At 39.1% G+C, this 6,037-nt stretch overlaps 1 protein-coding gene across 1 annotated transcript in view; it reads left to right on the top strand.

Annotated features, from left to right (window-relative positions):
* MED12L (mediator complex subunit 12L) overlaps nt 1-6,037 on the top strand; it is a 323,861-nt gene that overhangs the window by 119,332 nt on the left and 198,492 nt on the right. The window lies entirely within an intron of this gene.

Raw genomic sequence — 6,037 nt, 5'->3', positions numbered from 1 at the left:
AAGAAATGAAATCTTGCCATTTGCGACAACATGGATGGAACTAGAGCGTATCATGCTTAGTGAAATAAGTCAAGCGGAGAAAGACAACTATCATATGATCTCCCTGATATGAGGAAGTGGTGATACAACATGGGGGGTTAAGGGGGTAGGAGAAGAATCAATGAAACAAGATGGGATTGGGAGGGAGACAAACCATAAGTGACTCTTAATCTCACAAAACAAACTGAGGATTGTTGGGGGGAGGGGGCTTGGGAGAAAGGGGGGTGGGGTTATGGACATTGGGGGGGTGTGCTTTGGTGAGTGCTGTGGGGTATGTGGACCTTGCGATTCACAGACCTGTACCCCTGGGGATAAAAATATGTGTTTATAAAAAATAAAAAATTAAAAAAAAACATAAATAAAAGAAAAAAAATAAAACATGTAATCCCTTTGTCCACTTGGATTAGTCCAAAGACTTTCTCCCCCTGACTCTCACTGAGATTGGCAGCTTCAAATCTCAGAGCGACAGATGTGATTAGACCAGAGTACTTTTTAAGGGAGACATAGACAGACACAGAGCTTCCAAAACGTTGCTGATTCTGTTACTTAAACACTCTCTCGGCTTTCCCTTTTTAATGAAACAGAGAGTAAAAAGTCGGAAGTATTTTTTTTAATTAATTATTTTTATTAACATCTAATGTGTTATTTGCCCCAGGGGTCAGGTCTGTGAATCGTCAGGCTTACACATTTCATAGCACTCACCAAGAAGTGTTTTGAAGGCAAAGGGTTTTACATGTTCTTAGAATGTGAACTCGATTATAAGAATGACTGAGTATATTCATTCCCCTTGCCTGTCCCTTTGGTTCTTTTTATTAAAGACTGTATAGTATTATTGGGTAACCGTACAGTTCATTTCACCTTTCAGTTGTGTGCTATTTGATGGATGGATATGAAATAATTAACAAGCGAAATCCCTAAGAAAGAAATTTGAATGGTCATTTTCCCCCCTTTGAGTGGTTGTGGTCCTTTTCAGAAGTTGTGAGTAACACATTTTCAAAGTTCGAATACATTTTACAAACTCTGTTGTTACCTTCCAGGTGAAGGTTCTCTGGAGACATTCTCCCAACCCCTTGCCATGTGAGTCCTTGTTTTTTGATCAAGTACTTAAGGAAAGTTTTAACAGATGTTTGACTTTAGGTTGCCTCCTTAGCTCCCGTGCTGGAGGGTATTTTTGTTATGTTTAGTAGGTTATGGTGTAGAGGGGGTCGCACGGAATCTCTAGCACCTGCAGTGAAACTGTTAGAACTCAGTAAGTCTTAGGGCATTAGATTCCATAGGGTTAGGGAGAAAGCAGAAGACAAGAAACCAGGATAGGGATGATTAGGATGCGGTCATTCTGAGTGAGAAGCAGTAAGGAGCTCCCACCCTTAGATGGGAATGGATGGGCACTGGGAACAGTGGAAGAAGTATGGTACAGGGCTGTGGTTTCGGGCAGGGAGGGGAGTCGACTTTGGTTTCAGTCCTGGCGCGGGAAGTCTGAAGAGAGAATCCAGGTGGATAGGTAGAAAGGTGAGTTCGAGGATTGGCTTATGTTTTTAGTGCTACCTCGTTACTTGATAAAGCATAGATTGTTTTTATTTTATTCCTTCTCTTTTAGATAGCTGATATTCCTTAGTGTTTTATTGTCATAACCAGGACATTCTGCTTCTGTTTTTGTTTGTGTATTTGTCTTTTGGATTCTGTATGTAAATGAAGTCATACAGTATTTGTCTTTTTGTCTGGCTTATTTCACTTACATTCAGCCCATATGTGTTGTTGCAAATGGCAAGATTTCATTCTTTTCTATGGCTGAGTAGTATTCCATTGTATATAGACACCACTTCTTTATCCATCATCTGTGGATGGACACTTGGATTGCTTCTGTATCTTGGCTATTGTAAATAATGCTGCAAGAAATAGGGCACATATATCTTTTCAAATTACTGTTTTCATTTTCTTTAAGTGTCTAGTACTGGAGTTATTGGATCATATGATATTTTGATTTTTAATTTTTAAAAAGATTTATTTATTGGAGAGAGAAAGAGAAAGAGAGAGAGGGTGTGAGTGCACACATGGGGGCAAGGGCTAGAGGAAGATGATCTTGCTTAGAACTCAATCTCATGACCCTGAGATCATAACCTGAGTCAGAGGAGGAGTTGGATGCTTAACCGACTGAGCCATGCAGGCACCACTGTATTTTTAATTTTTAAAGGAACTTCCATACTGTTTTCCACGGTTTGGCTATATCAGTTAACATGGCCACCAACAGTGTACGAGGGTTCCTTTTTGTCCATGTCTTTCAGTACTTGTTCTAGCTCGCCTTTTTGACACTAGCCATTCTGATGGTGTAGGGCGATATGTTACTGTGGCTTTGGTTTGCATTTCCCTGATGATGAATGATGTTGAGCATGTGTCTGTTGGCCATTTATAGGACTTCTTTGGGAAACATGGCTATTCAGTTCTTTCCCTGTTTTTTGATTATATTATTTGGTTTGCTAGTGTTGAGTTTTATAGGCTCTTTCTTTATATATTTTGGATACTAATTCCTTTTTGGATATATTATTTGCAAATATCTTCTTCCATTCAGTAGATTGCCTTTGGTTTTGTTGATGATTTTTTTTTTTTTTTTTTTTTTTTTTTGCTGTGCAAATAATGAGACATTCTGAATGTAACTTTTTAAACACTTAAGAAACTTATTTTAAATAGTATTGGTAGGGAAGCCCTGGTTTCCCTATTAAAAAAATAGCATTTTCCTTTTTATTTACCTAACTACTTTCATAGCATCAACCAGATAGGAAAACACATTTAGTCATAGCATTGCGATTATTTTTTTAATAGTGGCAATTTTTAAAAATTAAAATTGGTGGTTAATTTACAAACAAAATGAGAATTAACTTCTCATTTTGGTCAGTAAATATCGGGGAGAGCCAGTGTTCCTTCAGAAAGCCATGGTGTAAAAAGTAGAATGTAAATAATTAACAGCTTGAAAAAGCTCCTAGTTAAATGTAGAGATCTTTTAGTTTAGAAAAGGGATTATTAAGTAGTGTGAAGTATTGTATGGGGAAGATGAGAGCCACATTTCAGTGGCCTTTTATGTCAGGAGATGGGATGATAGGAAAGTAAACCTTTAGAACTTTGTCATACACTTGGGAGGAAGATGTAAGTTACACAGTGACCTGGAATCTGGGAAGGAAGCAGGAGGTAGTGCAGCTGTGGGCTTCACCTGACATACTGACACCATGTGGATCGGAGCTGGTGACATCTGGAGGTTGGAAATAGAACAAGATGGCCCCGAGCCCACAGTCTTGTATTTCAGGTCCCCAAAGCACTGAAGGTAGTGTTTGGGAAGTGGGTTGAGATGATGAGATCACAGAGATCTTAACTGTGACCATGAGAGAAGTCAGACTTATGCAATGAGCACATTCAAAAAGTAGCAAGTAGTGTTTGTCAATGAAAATACTTTTCATCTACTTTGTTGTTGTTGAGAGTGGGCCTGTTTTCATAATCCCTCTTTTTGTGCTTGTACTCCAGCTTCTGTTGCAGTGGGAGAGATAAAAATGGCTTAGCTTCTTACATTTTCTGCCAACCCTGAAACTGCTTTGGAGTGCCCCAGGTTAAAAGGGAACATATTCCGGGTCCTACTGTAGAGAAAGCTGTCATGCGAGTCCTCGAGTGCTCAGGGTGCCCAGGGCGGCTTCTAAACTTAGATGCCTATGCTGGAAAAGAAGGCCTGAAACACAGTGTGTAAGAAACAATAGAAAGCAAGGAAAGCTGGGAACGATAGTGAGTTGAGAGCTTTTGCTTCACCAAGAGAGGCTAGCAGGCCCTTAGCTGGAGTCAGTTGCTTCCCCATGCTTTTATTTGTTGGGACAGTAATTAAGGTAGACGATGGTATGCCACTAGCTGTTTCGCAACTTAGGGACTGCAGAAATCTAATAGAAAGGTGTTCGAAAATGGCTCTTGACTATGTCTAAAAATCCCCCATTAATAGGAACTCTTAGATTTTAACTGAACCATGATTCCATTTTGTTGTGTAATTGAGTCAGCTACCTATATGGAAATATTCTTAAGTTGTTTTTTTTTTTTTAATAAAAGAAACTTTTTTTTTTGTGATAAGAATCAGGAAACAAACATCATAATCATCTAAGTTTACCCATGAAAGCTGCCCACTGAGATACGTGACTCGGACAGTGGTTGTTTACAAAAGGCTGCCTGCTGCTAGGGGTGCTCATCTGTTCGTTATCTCCTCAGCCTCTGGACTCTGTTTTCTCAGCAGTAAAAACGAGACTTCTTTGAGAAACCCACTTTCTGTGGTTCTTGTCCATAGGCCTATCACAGTGCCCACTCTGCCTCTCATATCAGGGTCAGGCCATAACTGACAACCAGCATGTCAGATTCCACTGGCCACAGATTGGAATGGAAAATAAGCTGGTATGATCCAATGAAAGCCAAGTTCCAGGTTTCTGAAGAAATTCTCTGGAGGACTGACTGTGAAGATTTAAGGTCTAGAAATGCTTCTTTCATTTTGCTACCACAGAAAAAGAGCCCACAGCTTCCTTTGAGTTCCTAATACTGTGGAAGGTGGCTGCAAAAATGCTATAAACCAGCTTTTGTTACATCAGCTGAGGCCCCCAATCAGCACTTAAATTAAGCTATAATGACAACTTGGGACATTTAGGTCTGTTAGCCAGTATATCTCTTTTTATTGCAGAAGTCCAGTTTTAGTTGTATATTTTGGTCACCTACAAATTAAACAATTCTGATACATTGACTTCCTCTGGAAGATTAACCCAGAAATTCTAGAAAACACCCTTATACAAGTTTTGTTTCTACTTGATAATGTTAATAAAGTATTTGCCATTAGCTCTCTATTCTGTCCTTAAATCCATTGCTGCTATTTCTATCCTCTGGCTCTGGGCAACAACAAGAAGAAGTATCTTTATTAATACAAAAAATAGCTATGACATCAGACCATCCTCCCAGAGTGATACGAGATTTCCTTTTTGGTAAACCACACTGTGAGGTTTGTGTGGGGAGGGGTTGGGAGAGAACTGGTACGGTGTGGTCTTCAACGGTACAAAGCTATTAGTACTTTTTGCTCACCAGTTCTCTGCAAGATATCAGTGGCATGCAAATGATCTTTTCATGAAGGACATCCCCACAGAAGAACCACTTTAACAACATGTGGCTTTCCTTTCCCATTTGTCACTTTTTAAAAATACTTTAACTGTTTCTGCAATATGATTGTGTTAATTTACTTTCTTAGAGGAAAATATATATTATAAAACTGTATTATAAACTAGCTACAGAAATTACTCCATAACATAATTTAAAAAACAAAAAAAAAGTACTGGTTACCTCAGGGAAGTTTCTGGATTGATCCACTGTTGCCATCGCTATACTCTATTTCTTTTAATTCTGGACCCGATACGCAGTAACTGTTAATCAATGGTTGCTTTTATTCTTCCCTGGATTGCGTGCTGTTTCCTGAAAAACCTTGATGTCCGCATTACCCATCTGATTTAGCACAGTGGTAAACAAAGACATTATCTGGTGCGCCTCCTTTTCTTTTTTACTTTCATTTTCTCCTATGGCCCAGTGTCTGTGTGTAGGGTTGGCAGGGACGCATGTGAAACACCAGTGTTGATTCATTTGCCCTGGCCAGTGGGAACTGTGAAGAGTAAGAACAGCCAGTTTCTTTTGCAGATGTATTTAGCCAAACATAAATGGCAAGCTTAGTTTTCCCAAGCATGTTTGTCATAGGTTGGTGATTTGTTTCTTTTTGAGAGAGGATATTTGACCCACATTTGGGAGCAGAGAGTTTTTATGAGGATGGAATGTGGACACAGAGTAAATACCTTCCTAGCTCTTCTTTAATGTGAGGTGTATTTTCCGAGTTTTTCTTAAAATCTATTGAGGTCCCAGAGCATATGAAATAGTTATTTTGGAAAGTCTGTGGCAAATAAAAATTCTGACTATTCTAGGTAACTGTCTTCCTTCCTTTATGCATAATTAGGGT

Source organism: Mustela nigripes, chromosome 2, assembly GCF_022355385.1.
Source record: "Mustela nigripes isolate SB6536 chromosome 2, MUSNIG.SB6536, whole genome shotgun sequence".
NCBI lineage: Eukaryota > Metazoa > Chordata > Mammalia > Carnivora > Mustelidae > Mustela > Mustela nigripes.
This window is presented reverse-complemented; position numbering and strand designations above follow the sequence as displayed.